General features: G+C 43.7%; 1 protein-coding gene across 2 annotated transcripts in view; it reads left to right on the top strand.

The window, feature by feature from the left end:
* Nucleotides 1–19076: 19076 nt before the first annotated feature.
* The window catches only part of rassf6 (Ras association domain family member 6), a 56642-nt gene continuing 51153 nt past the window's right edge, over nt 19077–24565 (top strand). For both annotated transcript variants that reach the window (XM_067983340.1, XM_067983339.1), the window contains exon 1: nt 19077–19219. The gene's annotated coding sequence lies outside the window, so the exon portion shown is untranslated. The remainder of the gene's footprint in view (nt 19220–24565) is intronic.

Here is a 24565-nt window from a genome sequence, read left to right as displayed (position 1 = left end):
CTTTCACACTGAACGATCAGGAACTTTCACACTGAGTGATCAGGAACTTTCACACTGAACGATCAGGGACTTTCACACTGAGTGATCAGGAACTTTCACACTGAACGATCAGGGACTTTCACACTGAGTGATCAGGAACTTTCACACTGAACGATCAGGAACTTTCACACTGAACGATCAGGGACTTTCACACTGTGTGATCAGGAACTTTCACACTGAACAATCAGGAACTTTCACACTGAATGATCAGGAGCTTTCACACTAAATGAACTGGAACTTTCACACTGAACGATCAGGAACTTTCACACTGAACGATCAGGAACTTTCACACTGAATGAACTGGAACTTTCGCACTGAACGATCAGGAACTTTCACACTGAACGATCAGGAACTTTCACACTGAACGATCAGGAACTTTCACACTGTGTGATCAGGATCTTTCACACTGAACAATCAGGAACTTTCACACTGAGTGATCAGGAACTTTCACACGAAATGAACTGGAACTTTCACACTGAACGATCAGGAACTTTCACACTGAACGATCAGCAACTTTCACACTGAACGATCAGGAACTTTCACACTGTGTGATCAGGAATTGTAAGACAGGGTGATCAGGAACTGTAACACTAATTGATCCAAAACGGTAACACAGAGTGATCAGGAACTGTAACACAGAGTGATCAGGAATTGTAACACAGAGTGATCAGGAATTGTAACACAGGGTGATCAGTAACTGTAACACTAATTGATCCGAAACTGTAACACAGAGTGATCAGGAATTGTAACACAGAGTGATCAGGAACTTTCACACTGAGTGATCAGGAACTTTCACACTGAGTGATCAGGAAAGTTAACAGTAAGTGATCAGGAACTGTAACACTGAGTGATCAGGAATTGTAACACAGGGTGATCAGGAACTGTAACACTAATTGATCCGAAACTGTAACACAGAGTGATCAGCAACTGTAACACAGAGTGATCAGGAATTGTAACACTAAATGATCAGAAACTGTAATACAGAGTGATCAGGAACTGTAACATTGTGTGATCAGGAATTGTAACACTAAGAGATCAGGAACTTTAACACTGAGTGATCAGGAACTGTAACACTGAATCTTTAAAAAGGCCACTTTAAATCAGCTGCTCAAATACGATTTAGGACACATTTTGCTGCCAGGGCAACCATTGGTGCTCCAGTCGGTATCACAGGAAATGGGCCAGAGGATCCGGCTACATCAATGTGAGAGTAACGAAGAGGTTTCTCAGAATCTATTCCGTGCTTGTCTAGGCCAGAACCCATGATGAGGAAAGCTGCAGGTGACTGATGTCCACAGGGTGTTGCACTGGATGGCTGTTTGTTGCACTGTAGCATTTCCTCATACTCTGACTTCCTTTTGTGAAAATCATAATTATCACACAGAATGGTGGAGATTTCACAAGGATCAAGAACTTTAACACAGAGTGAACAGGAACTTTAGCACTGAGTGATCAGAACTTTAACACAAGGTGAACTGGAACTTTAACACTGAGTGATCAGGAACCTTAACACTGAGTGAACAGGAACCTTAACACTGAGTGATCAGGAACATTAACAATGAGTGAACAGGAACCTTAACACTGAGTGAACAGGAACCTTAACACTGAGTGAACAGGAACCTTAACACTGAGTGATCAGGAACCTTAACACTGAGTGATCAGGAACTTTAACACAGGGTGAACAGGAACCTTAACACTGAGTGATCAGGAACTTTAACACTGAGTGAACAGGAACCTTAACACTGAGTGATCAGGAACCTTAACACTGAGTGATCAGGAACTTTAACACAGGGCGAACAGGAACTTTAACACTGAGTGAACAGGAACCTTAACACTGAGTGATCAGGAACCTTAACACAGGGTGAACAGGAACTTTAACACTGAGTGAACAGGAACCTTAACACTGAGTGATCAGGAACCTTAACACTGAGTGAACAGGAACCTTAACACTGAGTGAACAGGAACCTTAACACTGAGTGAACAGGAACTTTAACACTACGTGATCGGGAACTTTAACCCTGAATGATCAGGAACTTTAACCCTGAATGATCAGGAACTTTAATCCTGTTTGATCAGGAACTTTAACAATGAATGATCAGGAACTTTATCAATGAGTGAACAGCCACTACAATCATCGAGCTCAGCACACTGAAGTAGAGGTGGAGACCATCAATCGACAGAAGCACTGGTTGAAGTATCGCCCCACAGTGATATACCTTGTCTCCAACCAGCAGTCTTGTTGAGCGAGGCTCCCTGAGGGAGTGAAGAGTCAATCATATTAAAAACTTGCTTCTGCAAGAGCATCAACCTATTGGTGCAAAAAGATAACTTTTCACCTGGTGTAATATTGACCCTGTGCCTCCAATCTTAAGGACAGGGCCTTTATGCTTTTATTGCTTTTAAGGTGTATGTTTGGTGGACTGAATGGTGCAGTGGGTTGGTCACTGGCCTTTTCTCTCTGGATAAGCTGTTTCCAAAGTCAAAGTTTCTAAATGATGAATATAAGGTGCCAATACCGGGCAAGGAACATTTCAGAGGTGCAGTGAGTCAGACAAAGACTATCTGGGACATCGCATGAGGAAGCTGCTCATGAAGGCCCCATGGTAGATATTGGACTGGAAGCCGGAGCACCTCCGATGGAGGACATGACCATGGCAAATTTGGCAAAGGATGATCAAGAAAGATGCAGAGCTGATGGTATAATCTGTTTTTTCATATGTCTTTCAACATGAGTTTCATTTCTGAGACCTGGCTTTGAATACAACTCATACTGCTGGGATCAAAGTCCCTCCTGTCAGCTGGTTATAAAGACCCGACATGAAATGAATTAGGGAAGTCTGAATCGTGCTCCTAGTGGGCATGGGCCCACAGCACACACTTGACCCTAATTTGGCACTAAACTGGCAATCACCACAGGATGGCTGGTGTGGGGAACAGAAATTATTGGTGCTGTAGAAGGTGAAGTTCAGAGGTGATCCCTGAGGTACATATGAGCAGGATGGAGGAAGCCTTACAAACATACAAACATATGAAATTGATGGGCATGAAAAGACCAGCTGGTCCATCAAACCTGCTCCATACGGTGATGGCCGGATCAACATAGCTAAACATGTCTCCCCTCTACCGTCTTAACCCTTGCACAGATTTTGGTGTCATCTGTATACTTACTTACCATACTCCCAACACCACTGCCCAAGTCATTAATAAAGACCGTGAAGAGTAGTGCACCTAGGACTGATCCCTGGGGGACACCACTAGTAACATATCTCCAAACTGAACACATCCGTTAACTAAACCTTTTTGACCGCAGGATTGGAGCTAATTCCTAATCCAGTGTTCCAAAATTCTACTGATACCACAAGATTCTATCTTGTGAAGTAACCTAGTGTGAGGTACCTTATCAAAGGCTTTCTGAAAGTCCAGGGAGACAATGTCTACCAGATTTCCTTCATCCACTACCCTAGTGACTTCCTCATAAAACTCTACCAAATTTGTTAGGCATGACCTATTTTTTCTGAAGCCATGCTGTGAATTTCTAATGGCCCCTTCCTTTTCCCAGTGATCATAAACTTCCAATTAACTGCACCATAACTGACCTGGGGGGTAATTTTGCAATTACCTTGTTCACCGGTTACACATATTGGAGATTCGGTGGCGGGAGGGTGGGGGGCACGGTGGGCATCGCTAACAAAGTCAAATTATTAAAATCCCAGGCAATGCACCTACCATTTTTTGATGCATGCTGCCAGCAGCCGAGTTTTCTTGTAAAATTATCTCTTGGGTGTCTGAAGTGGAAAGTGTTCCATTCCCTAGCACTAATGATATGGAAAATGTTTCAGTTCCCTGTGCTAATGTAATGCAAAGTGTTCCATTGCCCAGTGCTAATGAAGTGGAAAGTGTTCCACAGCTCAGTGGTAATGAAGTGGAAAGTGTTCCATTCTCCTGGGCTAACGAAATGGAAAGTGTTCTATTCTCGTGGACTAACACAACAGAAAGTGTTCCATCCCCCAGTGCTAATGGAATGGAAAGTGTTCCATTGCCCAGGACTAATCAAATGGAAAGTGTTCCATTCTCAGGAATAATGAAATGGAAAGTCTTCCATTCCCCAGGATTAATCAAATGGAAAATATTCCACTCCACAGGACTAATGAAATGGAAAATGTTCCACTCCACAGGACTAATGAAATGGAAAATGTTCCACTCCACAGGACTAATAAAATGAAAAGTGTTCCATTCCCCAGGACTAATCAAATGAAAAGTGTTCCATTCCCCAGGACTAATCAAATGGAAAGTGTTCCATTCCCCAGGACTAATCAAATGGAAAGTGTTCCATTCCCCAGGACTAATCAAATGGAAAGTGTTCCATTCCCCAGGACTAATCAAATGGAAAGTGTTCCATTCCCCAGGACTAATCAAATGGAAAGTGTTCCATTCCCCAGGACCAAGAAAATGGAAAGTGTTCCATTCCCCAGGACTAATCAAATGGAAAGTGTTCCATTCCCCAGGACCAAGAAAATGGAAAGTGTTCCATTCCCCAGGACTAATCAAATGGAAAGTGTTCCATTCCCCAGGACTAATCAAATGGAAAGTGTTCCATTCCCCAGGACCAAGAAAATGGAAAGTGTTCCATTCCCCAGGACTAATCAAATGGAAAGTGTTCCATTCCCCAGGACCAAGAAAATGGAAAGTGTTCCATTCCCCAGGACCAAGAAAATGGAAAGTGTTCCATTCCCCAGGACCAAGAAAATGGAAAGTGTTCCATTCCCCAGGACCAAGAAAATGGAAAGTGTTCCATTCCCCAGGACCAAGAAAATGGAAAGTGTTCCATTCCCCAGGACCAAGAAAATGGAAAGTGTTCCATTCCCCAGGACCAAGAAAATGGAAAGTGTTCCATTCCCCAGGACTAATCAAATGGAAAGTGTTCCATTCCCCAGGACCAAGAAAATGGAAAGTGTTCCATTCCCCAGGACTAATCAAATGGAAAGTGTTCCATTCCCCAAGACCAAGAAAATGGAAAGTGTTCCATTCCCCAAGACTAATCAAATGGAAAGTGTTCCATTCCCCAAGACCAAGAAAATGGAAAGTGTTCCATTCCCCAAGACTAATCAAATGGAAAGTGTTCCATTCCCCAAGACTAATCAAATGGAAAGTGTTCCATTCCCCAGGACTAATCAAATGGAAAGTGTTCCATTCCCCAGGACCAAGAAAATGGAAAGTGTTCCATTCCCCAAGACTAATCAAATGGAAAGTGTTCCATTCCCCAAGACCAAGAAAATGGAAAGTGTTCCATTCCCCAAGACTAATCAAATGGAAAGTGTTCCATTCCCCAGGACTAATCAAATGGAAAGTGTTCCATTCCCCAAGACCAAGAAAATGGAAAGTGTTCCATTCCCCAAGACTAATCAAATGGAAAGTGTTCCATTCCCCAAGACCAAGAAAATGGAAAGTGTTCCATTCCCCAAGACTAATCAAATGGAAAGTGTTCCATTCCCCAGGACTAATCAAATGGAAAGTGTTCCATTCCCCAGGACTAAGAAAATGGAAAGTGTTCCATTCCCCAGGACCAAGAAAATGGAAAGTGTTCCATTCCCCAGGACCAAGAAAATGGAAAGTGTTCCATTCCCCAGGACTAAGAAAATGGAAAGTGTTCCATTCCCCAGGACCAAGAAAATGGAAAGTGTTCCATTCCCCAGGACTAATCAAATGGAAAGTGTTCCATTCCCCAGGACCAAGAAAATGGAAAGTGTTCCATTCCCCAGGACCAAGAAAATGGAAAGTGTTCCATTCCCCAGGACTAATCAAATGGAAAGTGTTCCATTCCCCAGGACCAAGAAAATGGAAAGTGTTCCATTCCCCAGGACTAATCAAATGGAAAGTGTTCCATTCCCCAAGACCAAGAAAATGGAAAGTGTTCCATTCCCCAGGACTAATCAAATGGAAAGTGTTCCATTCCCCAGGACCAAGAAAATGGAAAGTGTTCCATTCCCCAGGACTAATCAAATGGAAAGTGTTCCATTCCCCAAGACCAAGAAAATGGAAAGTGTTCCATTCCCCAGGACCAAGAAAATGGAAAGTGTTCCATTCCCCAGGACCAAGAAAATGGAAAGTGTTCCATTCCCCAGGACCAAGAAAATGGAAAGTGTTCCATTCCCCAGGACCAAGAAAATGGAAAGTGTTCCATTCCCCAGGACCAAGAAAATGGAAAGTGTTCCATTCCCCAGGACTAATCAAATGGAAAGTGTTCCATTCCCCAGGACCAAGAAAATGGAAAGTGTTCCATTCCCCAGGACTAATCAAATGGAAAGTGTTCCATTCCCCAAGACCAAGAAAATGGAAAGTGTTCCATTCCCCAGGACCAAGAAAATGGAAAATGTTCCATTCCCCAGGACCAAGAAAATGGAAAGTGTTCCATTCCCCAAGACTAATCAAATGGAAAGTGTTCCATTCCCCAAGACCAAGAAAATGGAAAGTGTTCCATTCCCCAAGACTAATCAAATGGAAAGTGTTCCATTCCCCAGGACTAATCAAATGGAAAGTGTTCCATTCCCCAGGACTAATCAAATGGAAAGTGTTCCATTCCCCAGGACCAAGAAAATGGAAAGTGTTCCATTCCCCAAGACCAAGAAAATGGAAAGTGTTCCATTCCCCAAGACCAAGAAAATGGAAAGTGTTCCATTCCCCAGGACTAATCAAATGGAAAGTGTTCCATTCCCCAGGACCAAGAAAATGGAAAGTGTTCCATTCCCCAGGACCAAGAAAATGGAAAGTGTTCCATTCCCCAGGACTAATCAAATGGAAAGTGTTCCATTCCCCAGGACTAAGAAAATGGAAAGTGTTCCATTCCCCAGGACCAAGAAAATGGAAAGTGTTCCATTCCCCAGGACTAATCAAATGGAAAGTGTTCCATTCCCCAGGACCAAGAAAATGGAAAGTGTTCCATTCCCCAGGACTAATCAAATGGAAAGTGTTCCATTCCCCAAGACCAAGAAAATGGAAAGTGTTCCATTCCCCAGGACCAAGAAAATGGAAAGTGTTCCATTCCCCAGGACTAATCAAATGGAAAGTGTTCCATTCCCCAAGACTAATCAAATGGAAAGTGTTCCATTCCCCAAGACTAATCAAATGGAAAGTGTTCCATTCCCCAAGACTAATCAAATGGAAAGTGTTCCATTCCCCAAGACTAATCAAATGGAAAGTGTTCCATTCCCCAAGACTAATCAAATGGAAAGTGTTCCATTCCCCAAGACTAATCAAATGGAAAGTGTTCCATTCCCCAAGACCAAGAAAATGGAAAGTGTTCCATTCCCCAAGACTAATCAAATGGAAAGTGTTCCATTCCCCAGGACTAATCAAATGGAAAGTGTTCCATTCCCCAAGACTAATCAAATGGAAAGTGTTCCATTCCCCAAGACTAATCAAATGGAAAGTGTTCCATTCCCCAAGACTAATCAAATGGAAAGTGTTCCATTCCCCAAGACTAATCAAATGGAAAGTGTTCCATTCCCCAAGACTAATCAAATGGAAAGTGTTCCATTCCCCAAGACTAATCAAATGGAAAGTGTTCCATTCCCCAAGACCAAGAAAATGGAAAGTGTTCCATTCCCCAAGACTAATCAAATGGAAAGTGTTCCATTCCCCAGGACTAATCAAATGGAAAGTGTTCCATTCCCCAGGACTAATCAAATGGAAAGTGTTCCATTCCCCAGGACTAAGAAAATGGAAAGTGTTCCATTCCCCAGGACCAAGAAAATGGAAAGTGTTCCATTCCCCAGGACTAATCAAATGGAAAGTGTTCCATTCCCCAGGACCAAGAAAATGGAAAGTGTTCCATTCCCCAGGACTAATCAAATGGAAAGTGTTCCATTCCCCAGGACCAAGAAAATGGAAAGTGTTCCATTCCCCAGGACCAAGAAAATGGAAAGTGTTCCATTCCCCAGGACTAATCAAATGGAAAGTGTTCCATTCCCCAAGACCAAGAAAATGGAAAGTGTTCCATTCCCCAGGACCAAGAAAATGGAAAGTGTTCCATTCCCCAGGACTAATCAAATGGAAAGTGTTCCATTCCCCAGGACCAAGAAAATGGAAAGTGTTCCATTCCCCAGGACCAAGAAAATGGAAAGTGTTCCATTCCCCAAGACTAATCAAATGGAAAGTGTTCCATTCCCCAAGACCAAGAAAATGGAAAGTGTTCCATTCCCCAGGACCAAGAAAATGGAAAGTGTTCCATTCCCCAGGACTAATCAAATGGAAAGTGTTCCATTCCCCAAGACCAAGAAAATGGAAAGTGTTCCATTCCCCAGGACTAATCAAATGGAAAGTGTTCCATTCCCCAAGACCAAGAAAATGGAAAGTGTTCCATTCCCCAGGACCAAGAAAATGGAAAGTGTTCCATTCCCCAGGACTAATCAAATGGAAAGTGTTCCATTCCCCAAGACCAAGAAAATGGAAAGTGTTCCATTCCCCAAGACTAATCAAATGGAAAGTTTTCCATTCCCCAAGACCAAGAAAATGGAAAGTGTTCCATTCCACAGGACCAAGAAAATGGAAAGTGTTCCATTCCCCAGGACTAATCAAATGGAAAGTGTTCCATTCCCCAAGACCAAGAAAATGGAAAGTGTTCCATTCCCCAAGACTAATCAAATGGAAAGTGTTCCATTCCCCAGGACCAAGAAAATGGAAAGTGTTCCATTCCCCAAGACTAATCAAATGGAAAGTGTTCCATTCCCCAGGACCAAGAAAATGGAAAGTGTTCCATTCCCCAAGACTAATCAAATGGAAAGTGTTCCATTCCCCAAGACTAATCAAATGGAAAGTGTTCCATCCCCTGGACCTGATGGCTTCCATCCTAGGGTCTTGAGGGAAGTGGCAGTAGGGATTGTGGATGCTTTGGTGATAGTTTTCCAAAATTCCCTGGACTCAGGAGAGGTCCCGGCAGATTGGAAAACTGCTAATGTAACACCGTTATTTAAAAAGGGTAGTAGGCAGAAGGCTGGAAATTATAGGCCAGTTAGCTTAACATCTGTGGTGGGTAAAATTTTGGAGTCTATTATTAAGGAGACAGTAACGGAACATTTAGATAAGCATAATTTAATAGGACAAAGTCAGCATGGCTTCATGAAGGGGAAGTCATGTCTGACAAATTTGCTTGAGTTCTTCGAGGATATAACGTATAGGGTGGATAAAGGGGAACCAGTGGACGTAGTGTATTTAGACTTCCAGAAGGCATTCGACAAGGTGCCACATGAAAGATTATTACTTAAGATAAAAAATCACGGGATTGGGGGTAATATTCTGGCATGGGTGGAGGATTGGTTATCAAACAGGAAGCAGAGAGTTGGGATAAATGGTTCATTTTCGGACTGGCAACCAGTAACCAGTGGTGTTCCACAGGGGTCGGTGCTGGGTCCCCAACTCTTTACAATCTATATTAACGATTTGGAGGAGGGGACCGAGTGCAACATATCAAAATTTGCAGATGATACAAAGATGGGAGGGAAAGTAGAGAGTGAGGAGGACATAAAAAACCTGCAAGGGGATATAGACAGGCTGGGTGAGTGGGCGGAGATTTGGCAGATGCAATATAATATTGGAAAATGTGAGGTTATGCACTTTGGCAGGAAAAATCAGAGAGCAAGTTATTTTCTTAATGGCGAGAGACTGGAAAGTACTGCAGTACAAAGGGATCTGGGGGTCCTAGTGCAAGAAAATCAAAAAGTTGGTATGCAGGTGCAGCAGGTGATCAAGAAAGCCAACGGAATGTTGGCTTTTATTGCTAGGGGGATAGAATATAAAAACAGGGAGGTATTGCTGCAGTTATATAAGGTATTGGTGAGACCGCACCTGGAATACTGCATACAGTTTTGGTCTCCATACTTAAGAAAAGACATACTTGCTCTCGAGGCAGTACAAAGAAGGTTCACTCGGTTAATCCCGGGGATGAGGGGGCGCACATATGAGGAGAGGTTGAGTAGATTGGGACTCTACTCATTGGAGTTCAGAAGAATGAGAGGCGATCTTATTGAAACATATAAGATTGTGAGGGGTCTTGATCGGGTGGATGCAGTAAGGATGTTCCCAAAGATGGGTGAAACTAGAACTAGGGGGCATAATCTTAGAATAAGGGGCTGCTCTTTCAAAACTGAGATGAGGAGAAACTTCTTCACTCAGAGGGTGGTAGGTCTGTGGAATATGCTGCCCCAGGAAGCTGTGGAAGCTACATCATTAGATAAATTTAAAACAGAAATAGACAGTTTCCTCGAAGTAAAGGGAATTAGGGGTTATGGGGAGCGGGCAGGAAATTGGACATGAAGCTGAGTTCGGATCGGTCAATGCCCTGTGGGTGGCGGAGAGGGCCCAGGGGCTATGTGGCCGGGTCCTGCTCCGACTTCTTGTGTTCTTTAGATTTGTGGTTGGGATCAGATCAGCCATGATCTTATTAAATGGCGGAGCAGGCTCGAGGGGCCGATTGGCCTACTCCTGCTCCAATTTCTTATGTTCTCTTATGTTCTTATTCCCCAAGACCAAGAAAATGGAAAGTGTTCCATTCCCCAGGACTAATCAAATGGAAAGTGTTCCATTCCCCAAGACCAAGAAAATGGAAAGTGTTCCATTCCCCAAGACCAAGAAAATGGAAAGTGTTCCATTCCCCAGGACTAAGAAAATGGAAAGTGTTCCATTCCCCAAGACCAAGAAAATGGAAAGTGTTCCATTCCCCAAGACCAAGAAAATGGAAAGTGTTCCATTCCCCAAGACCAAGAAAATGGAAAGTGTTCCATTCCCCAAGACCAAGAAAATGGAAAGTGTTCCATTCCCCAAGACTAATCAAATGGAAAGTGTTCCATTCCCCAAGACTAATCAAATGGAAAGTGTTCCATTCCCCAAGACCAAGAAAATGGAAAGTGTTCCATTCCCCAGGACTAATCAAATGGAAAGTGTTCCATTCCCCAAGACCAAGAAAATGGAAAGTGTTCCATTCCCCAAGACCAAGAAAATGGAAAGTGTTCCATTCCCCAAGACCAAGAAAATGGAAAGTGTTCCATTCCCCAAGACCAAGAAAATGGAAAGTGTTCCATTCCCCAAGACCAAGAAAATGGAAAGTGTTCCATTCCCCAAGACCAAGAAAATGGAAAGTGTTCCATTCCCCAAGACTAATCAAATGGAAAGTGTTCCATTCCCCAAGACTAATCAAATGGAAAGTGTTCCATTCCCCAAGACCAAGAAAATGGAAAGTGTTCCATTCCCCAGGACTAATCAAATGGAAAGTGTTCCATTCCCCAGGACTAATCAAATGGAAAGTGTTCCATTCCCCAGGACTAATCAAATGGAAAGTGTTCCATTCCCCAAGACCAAGAAAATGGAAAGTGTTCCATTCCCCAAGACCAAGAAAATGGAAAGTGTTCCATTCCCCAAGACCAAGAAAATGGAAAGTGTTCCATTCCCCAGGACTAAGAAAATGGAAAGTGTTCCATTCCCCAAGACCAAGAAAATGGAAAGTGTTCCATTCCCCAAGACCAAGAAAATGGAAAGTGTTCCATTCCCCAAGACCAAGAAAATGGAAAGTGTTCCATTCCCCAAGACCAAGAAAATGGAAAGTGTTCCATTCCCCAAGACTAATCAAATGGAAAGTGTTCCATTCCCCAAGACTAATCAAATGGAAAGTGTTCCATTCCCCAAGACCAAGAAAATGGAAAGTGTTCCATTCCCCAGGACTAATCAAATGGAAAGTGTTCCATTCCCCAAGACCAAGAAAATGGAAAGTGTTCCATTCCCCAAGACCAAGAAAATGGAAAGTGTTCCATTCCCCAAGACCAAGAAAATGGAAAGTGTTCCATTCCCCAAGACCAAGAAAATGGAAAGTGTTCCATTCCCCAAGACCAAGAAAATGGAAAGTGTTCCATTCCCCAAGACCAAGAAAATGGAAAGTGTTCCATTCCCCAAGACTAATCAAATGGAAAGTGTTCCATTCCCCAAGACTAATCAAATGGAAAGTGTTCCATTCCCCAAGACCAAGAAAATGGAAAGTGTTCCATTCCCCAGGACTAATCAAATGGAAAGTGTTCCATTCCCCAGGACTAATCAAATGGAAAGTGTTCCATTCCCCAGGACTAATCAAATGGAAAGTGTTCCATTCCCCAAGACCAAGAAAATGGAAAGTGTTCCATTCCCCAAGACTAATCAAATGGAAAGTGTTCCATTCCCCAAGACTAATCAAATGGAAAGTGTTCCATTCCCCAAGACCAAGAAAATGGAAAGTGTTCCATTCCCCAGGACTAATCAAATGGAAAGTGTTCCATTCCCCAGGACCAAGAACATGGAAAGTGTTCCATTCCCCAAGACTAATCAAATGAAAAGTGTTCCATTCCCCAGGACTAATCAAATGGAAAGTGTTCCATTCCCCAAGACCAAGAAAATGGAAAGTGTTCCATTCCCCAGGACTAATCAAATGGAAAGTGTTCCATTCCCCAAGACCAAGAAAATGGAAAGTGTTCCATTCCCCAAGACCAAGAAAATGGAAAGTGTTCCATTCCCCAGGACTAAGAAAATGGAAAGTGTTCCATTCCCCAAGACCAAGAAAATGGAAAGTGTTCCATTCCCCAAGACCAAGAAAATGGAAAGTGTTCCATTCCCCAAGACCAAGAAAATGGAAAGTGTTCCATTCCCCAAGACCAAGAAAATGGAAAGTGTTCCATTCCCCAAGACTAATCAAATGGAAAGTGTTCCATTCCCCAAGACTAATCAAATGGAAAGTGTTCCATTCCCCAAGACCAAGAAAATGGAAAGTGTTCCATTCCCCAGGACTAATCAAATGGAAAGTGTTCCATTCCCCAAGACCAAGAAAATGGAAAGTGTTCCATTCCCCAAGACCAAGAAAATGGAAAGTGTTCCATTCCCCAAGACCAAGAAAATGGAAAGTGTTCCATTCCCCAAGACCAAGAAAATGGAAAGTGTTCCATTCCCCAAGACCAAGAAAATGGAAAGTGTTCCATTCCCCAAGACCAAGAAAATGGAAAGTGTTCCATTCCCCAAGACTAATCAAATGGAAAGTGTTCCATTCCCCAAGACTAATCAAATGGAAAGTGTTCCATTCCCCAAGACCAAGAAAATGGAAAGTGTTCCATTCCCCAGGACTAATCAAATGGAAAGTGTTCCATTCCCCAGGACTAATCAAATGGAAAGTGTTCCATTCCCCAGGACTAATCAAATGGAAAGTGTTCCATTCCCCAAGACCAAGAAAATGGAAAGTGTTCCATTCCCCAAGACTAATCAAATGGAAAGTGTTCCATTCCCCAAGACTAATCAAATGGAAAGTGTTCCATTCCCCAAGACCAAGAAAATGGAAAGTGTTCCATTCCCCAGGACTAATCAAATGGAAAGTGTTCCATTCCCCAGGACCAAGAACATGGAAAGTGTTCCATTCCCCAAGACTAATCAAATGAAAAGTGTTCCATTCCCCAGGACTAATCAAATGGAAAGTGTTCCATTCCCCAAGACCAAGAAAATGGAAAGTGTTCCATTCCCCAGGACTAATCAAATGGAAAGTGTTCCATTCCCCAGGACCAAGAAAATGGAAAATGTTCCACTCCACAGGACTAATGAAATTTAAAGTGTTCCATTGCAAGAGAGTGATTGAGTCAAAGAGAAGAAAGGACAGGAGAGACAAATACTGTCTCCCAAGTGGCTATTCTGTAGCCCACTGTGACTGTGAGTACATGTACCTGCATCAGGCAGCTACATTTGGTTGGAAGGATTGTTTCAGTTAAGCCCTTCAAGGATGTCAGTGTAAACAAGAGTTTCAAATATAGGTTGCAGTTGCGATACATGCCCTAATGCAGAATGGACATTTGGTAAGTATTCAAAGGGCATGCATACTTTGCCCATCCACTTGGCATTAAGTAAAGGTGGGTACTCGTTCCTTGGATAATCTGGTGAAGTTTCTAAATTTCTATATTTCTTGCAGAACCAAGTCCTCCGGGTGTTAGAAGTAGCAGTCAGGCAGAGATGATGTGGAGATACCGGTGATGGACTGGGGTTGACAATTGTAAACAATTTTACAACACCAAGTTATAGTCCAGCAATTTTATTTTAAATTCACAAGCTTTCGGAGATTTTCTCCTTCCTCAGGCAAATGTTTCAAGAGCTCCTTGAAGCCTACGCATTTATACATATTGAACAATACATGGTGTTTACAGACTGCCCCTGCAACTGCCCGTTGCCAAGGCAATCACCGTGTTCAGACAGAGAGGTGTTACCTGCAGAACCCCCGAATACACATTCAACAAAAAAACAAACAGGGAAAAAAAACAGAGAAAAAAAAACACAGAGAGAGGCAGAAACATCCGGAAGGCAGAGAGAGCCAGCAAATGACCCATTATATTAAAAACAGATAACATTTGTTCGCTGGTGGGGTAACGTGTAGCGTGACATGAACCCAAGATCCCGGTTGAGGCCGTCCTCATGGGTGCGGAACTTGGCTATCAATTTCTGCTCGACGATTTTGCGTTGTCGTGTGTCTCGAAGGCCGCCTTGGAGTACGCTTACCCGAAGGTCGGTGGATGAATGTCCATGACTGCTGAAGTGTTCCCCGACTGGGAGGGAACCCTCCTGTTTGGCGATTGTTGCGCGGTGTCCGTTCATCCGTTGTCGCAGCGTCTGCATGGTCTCGCCAATGTACCATGACCAAGATAGAGTCCATACTCTCAACCTGTACTCAGGACACAGCAGACCAGCTACGTTATACCGCCAAACAGACGAGGCAACGGAACTACGCTGCCTACATGAAAACCAAGAGCAGGAAGCTTGAGAAACTCGGCATCACCACCAGCAACGACCAAGCTTCCCCTGGTACCACGGTTGCAACCACAGGGAAGTCTATTGTCAATTTATCCGACCACACCCTTCAACTAGACGAAATCGAAGTTCTCAGCCGAGGGCTCAATTTCTGCCCCACTACCAAAATGGACCCCACTAGTCTCGCGGCGGACACAGAGGAATTCATCAGGAGAATGAGGCTCCGGGAATTCTACCACAAACCCCAAGATTTCAGCAGCGAACCCAATGAGACAATCGACGATCCGGAACAGCAGACAGAGGGATCCGCGGTACAGCAACCGAAGAGGAAAGAGTCAAACTGGACTCCTCCGGAGGGTCGCTGCCCTCAGCTGGACATGTATGCTCAAGCTGTCAGGAAATGCGTCAATGCCAGATTCATCAGCCGCACTCAGAAGACAGTCCAGAATGTCACCCGAGCACAACGCAACGCCATCAACGCTCTCAAGACCAACCGCAACATCGTCATCAAACCAGCGGACAAAGGAGGAGCCATAGTCATACAGAACAGAACAGACTATTGCAAAGAAGCATACCGACAACTGGACAACCAGGAACACTACAGACGGTTACCCGCAGATCCGACCAAAGAACACACCCACCAGCTCAACAAACTGATCAAGACCTTCGATCCAGACCTTCAAAGCATCCTACGCATTCTCATCCCACGTAATCCCCGCGTGGGAGACTTCTACTGCCTCCCAAAGATACACAAAGCCAACACACCCGGACGTCCCATCGTATCAGGCAACGGAACCCTGTGTGAGAACCTCTCTGGATACATCGAGGGCATCCTGAAACCCATCGTACAGGGAACCCCCAGCTTCTGTCGTGACACTACAGACTTCCTACAAAAACTCAGTACCCACGGACCAGTTGAACCAGGAACACTTCTCACCACGATGGACGTCTCGGCACTATACACCAGTATCCCCCACGATGACGGCATCGCTGCGACAGCATCAATACTCAACACCAACAACAGCCAATCTCCGGAAGCCATCCTACAACTCATCCGCTTCATCCTGGATCACAATGTCTTCACCTTCGATAACCAGTTCTTTACCCAAACACACGGAACAGCCATGGGGACCAAATTCGCACCCCAATACGCCAACATTTTCATGCACAAGTTCGAGCAGGACTTCTTCACTGCACAAGACCTCCAACCAACACTATACACCAGATACATCGACGACATTTTCTTTCTATGGACCCACGGCAAGGAATCACTAAAGAGACTACACGATAACATCAACAAGTTCCATCCCACCATCAAGCTCACCATGGACTACTCCTCAGAATCAGTTTCTTTCTTGGACACACGAATCTCCATCAAAGACGGGCACCTCAGCACCTCACTCTACCGCAAGCCCACGGACAACCTCACGATGCTCCACTTTTCCAGCTTCCACCCTAACCACGTCAAAGAGGCCATCCCCTATGGACAGGCCCTGCGAATACACAGGGTCTGCTCAGACGAGGAGGAACGCGATGGACACCTACAGACGCTGAAAGACGCCCTAGTAAGAACGGGATATGACGCTCGACTCATCGATCGACAGTTCCGACGGGCCACAGCAAAAAATCGCATAGACCTCCTCAGGAGACTAACACGGGACGCAACCAACAGAGTACCCTTTGTCGTCCAGTACTTCCCCGGAGCGGAGAAACTACGCCATGTTCTCCGCAGCCTTCAACATGTCATCAATGAGGACAAACACCTCGCTATGGCCATCCCCACACCTCCACTACTCGCCTTTAAACAGCCACCCAACCTCAAACAGACCATCGTTCGCAGCAAACTACCTAGCTTTCAAGAGAACAGCGTCCACGACGCCACACAACCCTGCCACGGTAACCTCTGCAAGACATGCCAGATCATCGACACAGATACCACCATCACACGAGATGACACCACCCACCAGGTGCATGGTTCATACTCCTGTGACTCAGCCAACGTTGTCTACCTCATACGTTGCAGGAAAGGATGCCCCAGAGCATGGTACATTGGCGAGACCATGCAGACGCTGCGACAACGGATGAACGGACACCGCGCAACAATCGCCAAACAGGAGGGTTCCCTCCCAGTCGGGGAACACTTCAGCAGTCATGGACATTCATCCACCGACCTTCGGGTAAGCGTACTCCAAGGCGGCCTTCGAGACACACGACAACGCAAAATCGTCGAGCAGAAATTGATAGCCAAGTTCCGCACCCATGAGGACGGCCTCAACCGGGATCTTGGGTTCATGTCACGCTACACGTTACCCCACCAGCGAACAAATGTTATCTGTTTTTAATATAATGGGTCATTTGCTGGCTCTCTCTGCCTTCCGGATGTTTCTGCCTCTCTCTGTGTTTTTTTTTCTCTGTTTTTTTTCCCTGTTTGTTTTTTTGTTGAATGTGTATTCGGGGGTTCTGCAGGTAACACCTCTCTGTCTGAACACGGTGATTGCCTTGGCAACGGGCAGTTGCAGGGGCAGTCTGTAAACACCATGTATTGTTCAATATGTATAAATGCGTAGGCTTCAAGGAGCTCTTGAAACATTTGCCTGAGGAAGGAGAAAATCTCCGAAAGCTTGTGAATTTAAAATAAAATTGCTGGACTATAACTTGGTGTTGTAAAATTGTTTACAATAGTCAGGCAGAGCTCCACCTCTTCCCCTGCACTCTGTAATGCTCTGTGCAGACAGTGCCTGTCTGTCTGTCTGTAATGCTCTGTGCAGACAGTGCCTGTCTGTCTGTCACATTCTTCCAGCGGCACCTCAATGTTTTCAAGTGTTTGCCCACAAAAGGCACCCTTCTGTTTAAACTGCTATTGTGGGCCGTTGACTCCCTGTGACAGGAGCGGATATTCTGCCCCCACAATGGTGAGCTCCCAATCACCAGTGCATTACGTGTCTGAAGCTCGCTCTGGATGAATAATAAGTACTGACAGAGGAAGATTCAGTGAAATTAGACATGTGAATCTCCAGAAAATAGAAATCCCACTGCGCAGACTTCCCACTGCTTCCAGCTGGCCATCGGAACATCTGTCCTGATATGTAGAAAAGAGAGTATTTACTGCTGGGCTGATTCTATACAGGTAGGTTCAGTCTGTGTCACGGGTTTCAATCTATTGCTCCATTAACATGCAAGTCTTGGTTTTGATTTCCACTTTGCCCCCACAATCCCACCATTGGCTACCCAGCACAGCAGTTGTTCAATAATGGCGGCCGCAATAACCCAATCCTCTGTGTTCCAGAAACTGCTCTATCCATCGTGTGGTTTTACCAGTGCTCCATTGCATCCTGAGCGTGTTTCAACCCCGCTGTTTGTTGTGAGCCTGGCTAGAGCGAAAAAAGAGAAGAAAATGTTCCTGCGATCTTCTCCCAGGTTGCTCGTGGAGTGCCTGGGAGATTAATCTTTAATTCCGGGAGACTCCAGGACATCCCAGGAGAGTTGCTGTCAGCTGTGGCTCAGTGGTAGCATTCTTGCCTCTGAGTCAGGAGGTTGTGGGTTCAAGTCCCACTCCAGGACTTGAGCACATAATCTAGGCTGACACTCCAGAGGGAGAGCTGCACTATCAGAGGTGCTGTCTTTCAGATGAGATGTTAAACCAAGACCCAGTCTACCCTCTACGATGGACATAAAAAACCCCATAGCACTATCCAAAGAAGAGCAGGGGAATTCTCCCTGGTGTCCTGGCCAATATTTATCCATCAACCAACATCACTAAATCAGATTATCTGGTCATCATCACATTATTGTTTGTGGGACCTTGCTGTGCGCTAATTGGTTGCTCTGTTTCCTACATTACAACAGTGAGTACACTTCAAAAGTACTTAAATGGCTGTAAAAGTGTTTTGGGACATCCTGAGATTGTGAAAGGTGCTATATAAATGCAAGTCTTTCTTTTAGTTGGCAACCCAAGTTAAGCAAGGTTTAGATAAACACATTATATATAATCCCCTCAGTCACAAGTTTTCTAATTGTGCTACGTCAACAGAATGTGCTGCATGAGTTAATTTGCAGCAGGAAGTTCCTCTATAGAAGCAGAACATTCTTTTATCAGAAAGCTTCCCACACAGGTACGGAGCACTCTAACAGCTTGCCAGTGTGGGCGTGTTTGTATCAGCTGCTCATAACAACAAAGTAAATACTCCCAAAATGCACAGGGCACCTGATGATGGGTGTGTCATATTTCAAGCCCAACAGTTTGCCTTAGCTAATAATGAACTTTATCCTGAGGCTCTTCCATATTTTAGAGGTGAGCTGATAGGTAGTTCTAAAGCTGTCATGTGCCTGAATGGCCAAGTGAAAGAATATGTGAGGGAGTATATCACACCAATTTGTAATCAGACTTCCTGAGGTAAGTGAAGTTTATGGATTAAGAATACTTGTTTATCACTGTGTCCTGACCTTTGATCATTTGAGTGTTAAATTAGTCTGTGAACAAGGAGGTCAGAACTCAAAGACTAAGCAACTCAGTTGTGTGGTTCGCAAGGCTAGTCGTGCAAAATAATTCGGAACAAGTGCTTGCACTAATCCTGGAACTTCCCCAACTGCTAGGATTTTAATACAACCTGATATGTCTGCAGTCGTAGCACAGTGAAAGCCACTGTGACTCATGTACGTTTTTATAACCTCCTCTGTGTAAACTGAAATAAACAAGCACGGTATCTAACACCAGATCGAGAGCTCAAAGTGCAGTGTTAGAATAACACTGACTTTTGTTCATGAATTTGCTGCATTTCAAGGGTCATCACCGAAATTAGGTTCCTGTAGTGCTGTGTTTCTCAATATAGTTTATAAATCTGCCACGTTAACCTAGTCGGCCTGGGGTTCATGATGCAGCACAACATGTTACAACTTGTGAAAGAAATAGCATTCTTGCTGCTTAATCTGCTGGTTTTATTTTCTACTATGGCTGAAATACTTTCCTGCAGACTTATGTTTTAGGTATGAAAAGTGAAAGGTTAATAAGCAGTAAAACAAAACATGGTACAAATGAGAGAGAGGATGTAAAAAGGATGAATGGGTGGAATTTCATCACAAGAAAGAGAAAGTTACCCATCATGTTGAAAGTTCACACTGAGAGGTTTTATTTGGGCTAAGACTGGTGTATAAAATATAGAAAGGAAGGTTCCTTTTGTTTGTATCAAGCCCTTTCTGCTAGAAAGCAACTTTACTTTTGTTTTCAAAGCTGTACTATAACCAGTTAAATGATGGATCAGATATTTTTAAAATGTATTCACCCTGTGTATCTAAAGTCCTATATTAAAATATATATAGGAAAATAAATAAAGTCCAGAAATGTTCTCTATTTGATGCAGAACTAATACGTTTGCTTTCACCACACCAACCACAGTAGGAGTGTGAGAGTGGGCTGCACTGTATTGGTGATGAAGGAGCCAGGCATCTATTTGTCTAGCATCTCATCACATTAATATTACAGAACTGATTCCACTGCGAGGAACCCCATTATTTATCCCTCAAGCAACAACAAGAAAAAAGATTATCTGGTCATTTATCTCATTGCTCTTCGTGGGACCTTGCTGTGCGCAAAATGGCTGCTGCGTTTCCCTACATTACAACAGTGACTGCATTTCAAAAGTACTTCATTGGCTGTAAAGCACTTTGGGACATCCTGAGGTCATGAAAGGTGTTATGTAAATTTATTTATTTTCTTTCTTTCCTTTCTTTCATAGATTGGAAAACTATACTTACAAACTAGCCATAGCTGAGCTCCTTTACAGCTCCAAACAACCAGCATGTCAGCTGGTGTGTAACCATCTGCTCATCTCTCCATCTCTGGGCCTTTATCTATACTCTCTTATCATGCCTGATTTTTTAGGACCTGTTCTCGAAGCATCTGGCTGACTCCTCAAATGTGTATTTTACGCAGGGAATCATTTCTTCTGTGTAAAGTTCAAGTCATGCTTTTTAGTTGGTGAAAAGTGAATTTAGGCAAGTTCGAAGAAAGTGTCACTTTGTCAGATGGTGCAACTTTCAAACATTTTCAAGCACTAATTGCTGTGAGGTATTTATGGGAGGAGACCTCTTACAGTCACAGGAATTTAGGAATGCACAGAATCGGAACAGACCACTTCAGGCACAGAGTTCAAGGAATGGATTACTGAATTCACCACCTTTAGCTCTCACTTTAAATTGTAAAATACTTATTTAAAATTGCTCTTTAGACAGTCACAACAGTTGAAAGTGAAAGCAGAAACTAAACAAGGAACTGCGAGTTGGTGGAATATTAAAGGGGTGACATCATACTGCGGAGAGTTAGTTCAGGGCTGCCCGCAGCTGAGTCCTTATTACTTTTGCATCTTCAGGGATTCAAACTGTCAAAGAGTCAATGGGGTGAAATTGGTCTCTGCCAGTAGCGGGAAACAGCTCATAGCGCCCATTTTACACTGCACCCAATTTTCGTGTGCGTTGACTTCAGAACTAGGCCACATTTCTGCCAAAAACAATCAGAAGTTTGGGCCCTGTGTCCCTCCAACTCAGAGCTGCCAATCAAACAGATCCTTGAATAAAATCCCCAGGCGTCACTCACATGGGCTAGTTGGATTGAATGGAATGTTGAGCCAGATCAGCCTATGATTGCAGGAAATTAACACTTGTCCAGTATTCCAGATCGGCCTGCGATTGCAGGAAATTAACACTTGTCCAGTATTCCAGATCAGCCTATGATTGCAGGAAATTTACACTTGCCCAATCATGTACCATGGACAACAGGGGTAAGGCACTGCACTGAACAGGCAATGGCAGGTTTAACAATCCTTCGACCCAAAGGAGTAGATTGGCTGCAGCTTCCAAATACAGCTAGCAGTACCCACGTTTAAATCTGTGACCAGTGAGGGACAATCCAATAAATAACCAGCATTAGCATTTTGTCCACTATGTGTGAGATCTGTGAAAGGCTAGAATCATAGAATCATAGAATGGTAACAGCACAGGAGGAGGCCATTCCGCCCGCCAAGCCTGTGCTGGCTCTCTGCAAGAGCAATCCAGTAAGTCCCACTCCACCGCCCTTTCTCCATAGCCCTGCAAATTTTTTTCCTTCAAGTATTTATCCAATTCCCTTTTGAAAGCCACGATTGAATTCACATCCACCACCCTTTCAGGCTGCACATTCTAGATCATATCCACGTGCTGCGTAAAAAAGATTTTCCTCATGTCGCCTTTGGTTCTTTTGCCAATTACCTTAAATCTGTGTCTTCTGCTTCTCTACCCTTCTGCCAATGGGAACAGCTTCTCTCTATCTACTCATGATTTTGAACACTTCTATCAAATCTCCTCTCAACTGTCTCTGCTCTAAGGAGAACAACCCCAGCTTCTCCAGTCTATCCACATAACTGAAGTCCCTCATCCCTGGAACCTTTCCAATAAAGCTTTTCTGCACCTTCTCTAAGGCCTTCACATCCTTCCTAAAGTGCGGTGCCCAGGATTGGACACAATACTCCAGTTGTGGCTGAACCAGTGTTTTATAAAGGATCACCATAACTTCCTTACTTTTGTACTCTAGGCCTCTATTTATAAAGCCCAGGATCCTGTATGCTTTTTTAACTGCTTTCTCAACCTGCCTTGCCACATTCTGCAACTTGTGCACATATACCCCCAGGTCTCTCTGTTCCTGTATCCCCTATAAATTGTACCCTTTAGTTTAAAATGCTTCTCCTCGTTCTTCCTACCAAAATGTATCACTTCGCACTTCTCTGTGTTAAATTTCATCTGCCACATGTCTGCCCATACCGCCAGCCTGTCTATGTCCTCTTGAAGTCTACCACTACCCTCCTCACTGTTCACTACATTTCCAAGTTTAGTATCGTCGGCCAAATTTTGAAATTGTGCCCTGTACACCCAAGTCCTAGGCATTAATATATATCAGGAAAAGCAGTGGCCCTAGTACCGACTCTTGGGAAACACCACTGTACACCTTCCTCCAGTCCGAGAAACAACCGTTCACCACTACTCTCTGTTTCCTGCGACTTAGCCAATTTCATAACCATGCTGCCACTGCTCCTTTTATTCCATGGACTTCAACTTTGCTGACAAGCCTATCATGTGGCACTTTATCAAATGCCTCTTGGAAGTCCATATACACAACATCAACCATATTGCCCTCATCTACCCTCTCTTACCCCATCAAAAAACTCAATCAGGTTAGTTAAACACGATTGCCTTTAACAAATCCATGCTAGCTTTCCTTAATTAATCCACACTTGTCTAAGTGACTGTTAATTTTGTCCCAGATTATCATTTCTAAAAGTGTCCCCACCACCGAGGTTAAACTGACTGGCCTGAAGTTGCTGGGTTTATCCTTACACCCTTTTTTGAACAAGGGTGTAACATTTGCAATTTTCCAGTCCTCCGGCACAACCCCCGTATCTAAGGATGATTGGAAGATTATGGCCTGTACCTCCGCAATTTCCACCCTTACTTCCCTCAGCAACCTAGGATGCATCCCATCCAGACCTGGTGACTTATCTACTTTAAAAGAATTAAGCCTTTCTTGTACTTCCTCTTTATCAATCAAAGAGGATAGATTAAGTTGTAAAAAGACAGGTGAGATTAACGAGATGGAAGAAGTAGCCTTTGGGTCTAAAAATAATCTCACTAATAATAATTCAACCTTCACCGGAGATAATTCAACCTTCACCGGAGATAATTCAACTTTCACCTTGGGGATAATTCAACTTTCACCCTGGGGATAATTCAACTTTCACCCTGGGGATAATTCAACTTTCACCCTGGAGATAATTCAACTTTCACCCTGGAGATAATTCAACCACCCTGGGATAATTCAACTTTCAATATTTCCAAATGCCAGCTGTAAATGTAATACAGGTAGAGTGGTCTCTAATTTGGATGCTTATTTAAGCATTATGCAAATTATCCGATTCCTGGAGTTTAGTCTTTCCCTATGCCATGCTAGATGGCGAGTCAGGGCCGGAGTAAGGATAGTCTCCGCATACCATAGATCCAGAGATAACTTCGTGAGGGAGGAATCTGAGCTATGAGCAGGGAGCTTTGGACATTAAAAGGGTGCTGATGCTTGCACATTTAATTTATTAGAGTTGTCTGTTATTCTCCCTAGTGCTTTTTCATCCTGATTTATGAGTATTGAAGAAAAAAAATGAGTATTTTTTTTGTTCAGACTTAGCAAAAGTGTTTTGCTTTTTGAGCAAATTCCCATGAAATTTCCAGTTTATCGAGCACATGAACACAGACACCAAGGTAGCAGTAATGCTGAAATACAAGATGTGTTTTTAACAATGCATTGTTTATTCAAGTTGCCAGACAGATTCATGTACAAAGGAATGAGTCCTTATCTGAGGTAAGGAATCTTATCTGAGGTGCTTACTTAGCTCAATGTTTCTCATTTTTAATGCATGAGTCTGCATAACAACAGGTGTAACTGGAGGCAACTAATAAGAACAGCTGTCTCAACACAGCAGGCAGCGCCATGTGACCTGGAGAGATCGGATAAGTTGGCCAAAAGGTGATGAATTCTCAAAGTTTATGTTGCACTATTTGTGGGTTACCAGCAGCATCATTGGTGGTTTTATGAAAAGCCTGGAATTGATCCTTGAATGTTTATTCCTCCAAACATGGTCAGCCCTTTGGGGCCTCCAATGTATGGGTTTGGCAGCACTCTATTGGAGCATGAATGTGAGTTAAACACTGGCCTAGTTGCCAATGC

Source organism: Heptranchias perlo, chromosome 4 (genome assembly GCF_035084215.1).
Source record: "Heptranchias perlo isolate sHepPer1 chromosome 4, sHepPer1.hap1, whole genome shotgun sequence".
NCBI classification, from domain to species: Eukaryota; Metazoa; Chordata; class Chondrichthyes; order Hexanchiformes; family Hexanchidae; genus Heptranchias; species Heptranchias perlo.
This window is presented reverse-complemented; position numbering and strand designations above follow the sequence as displayed.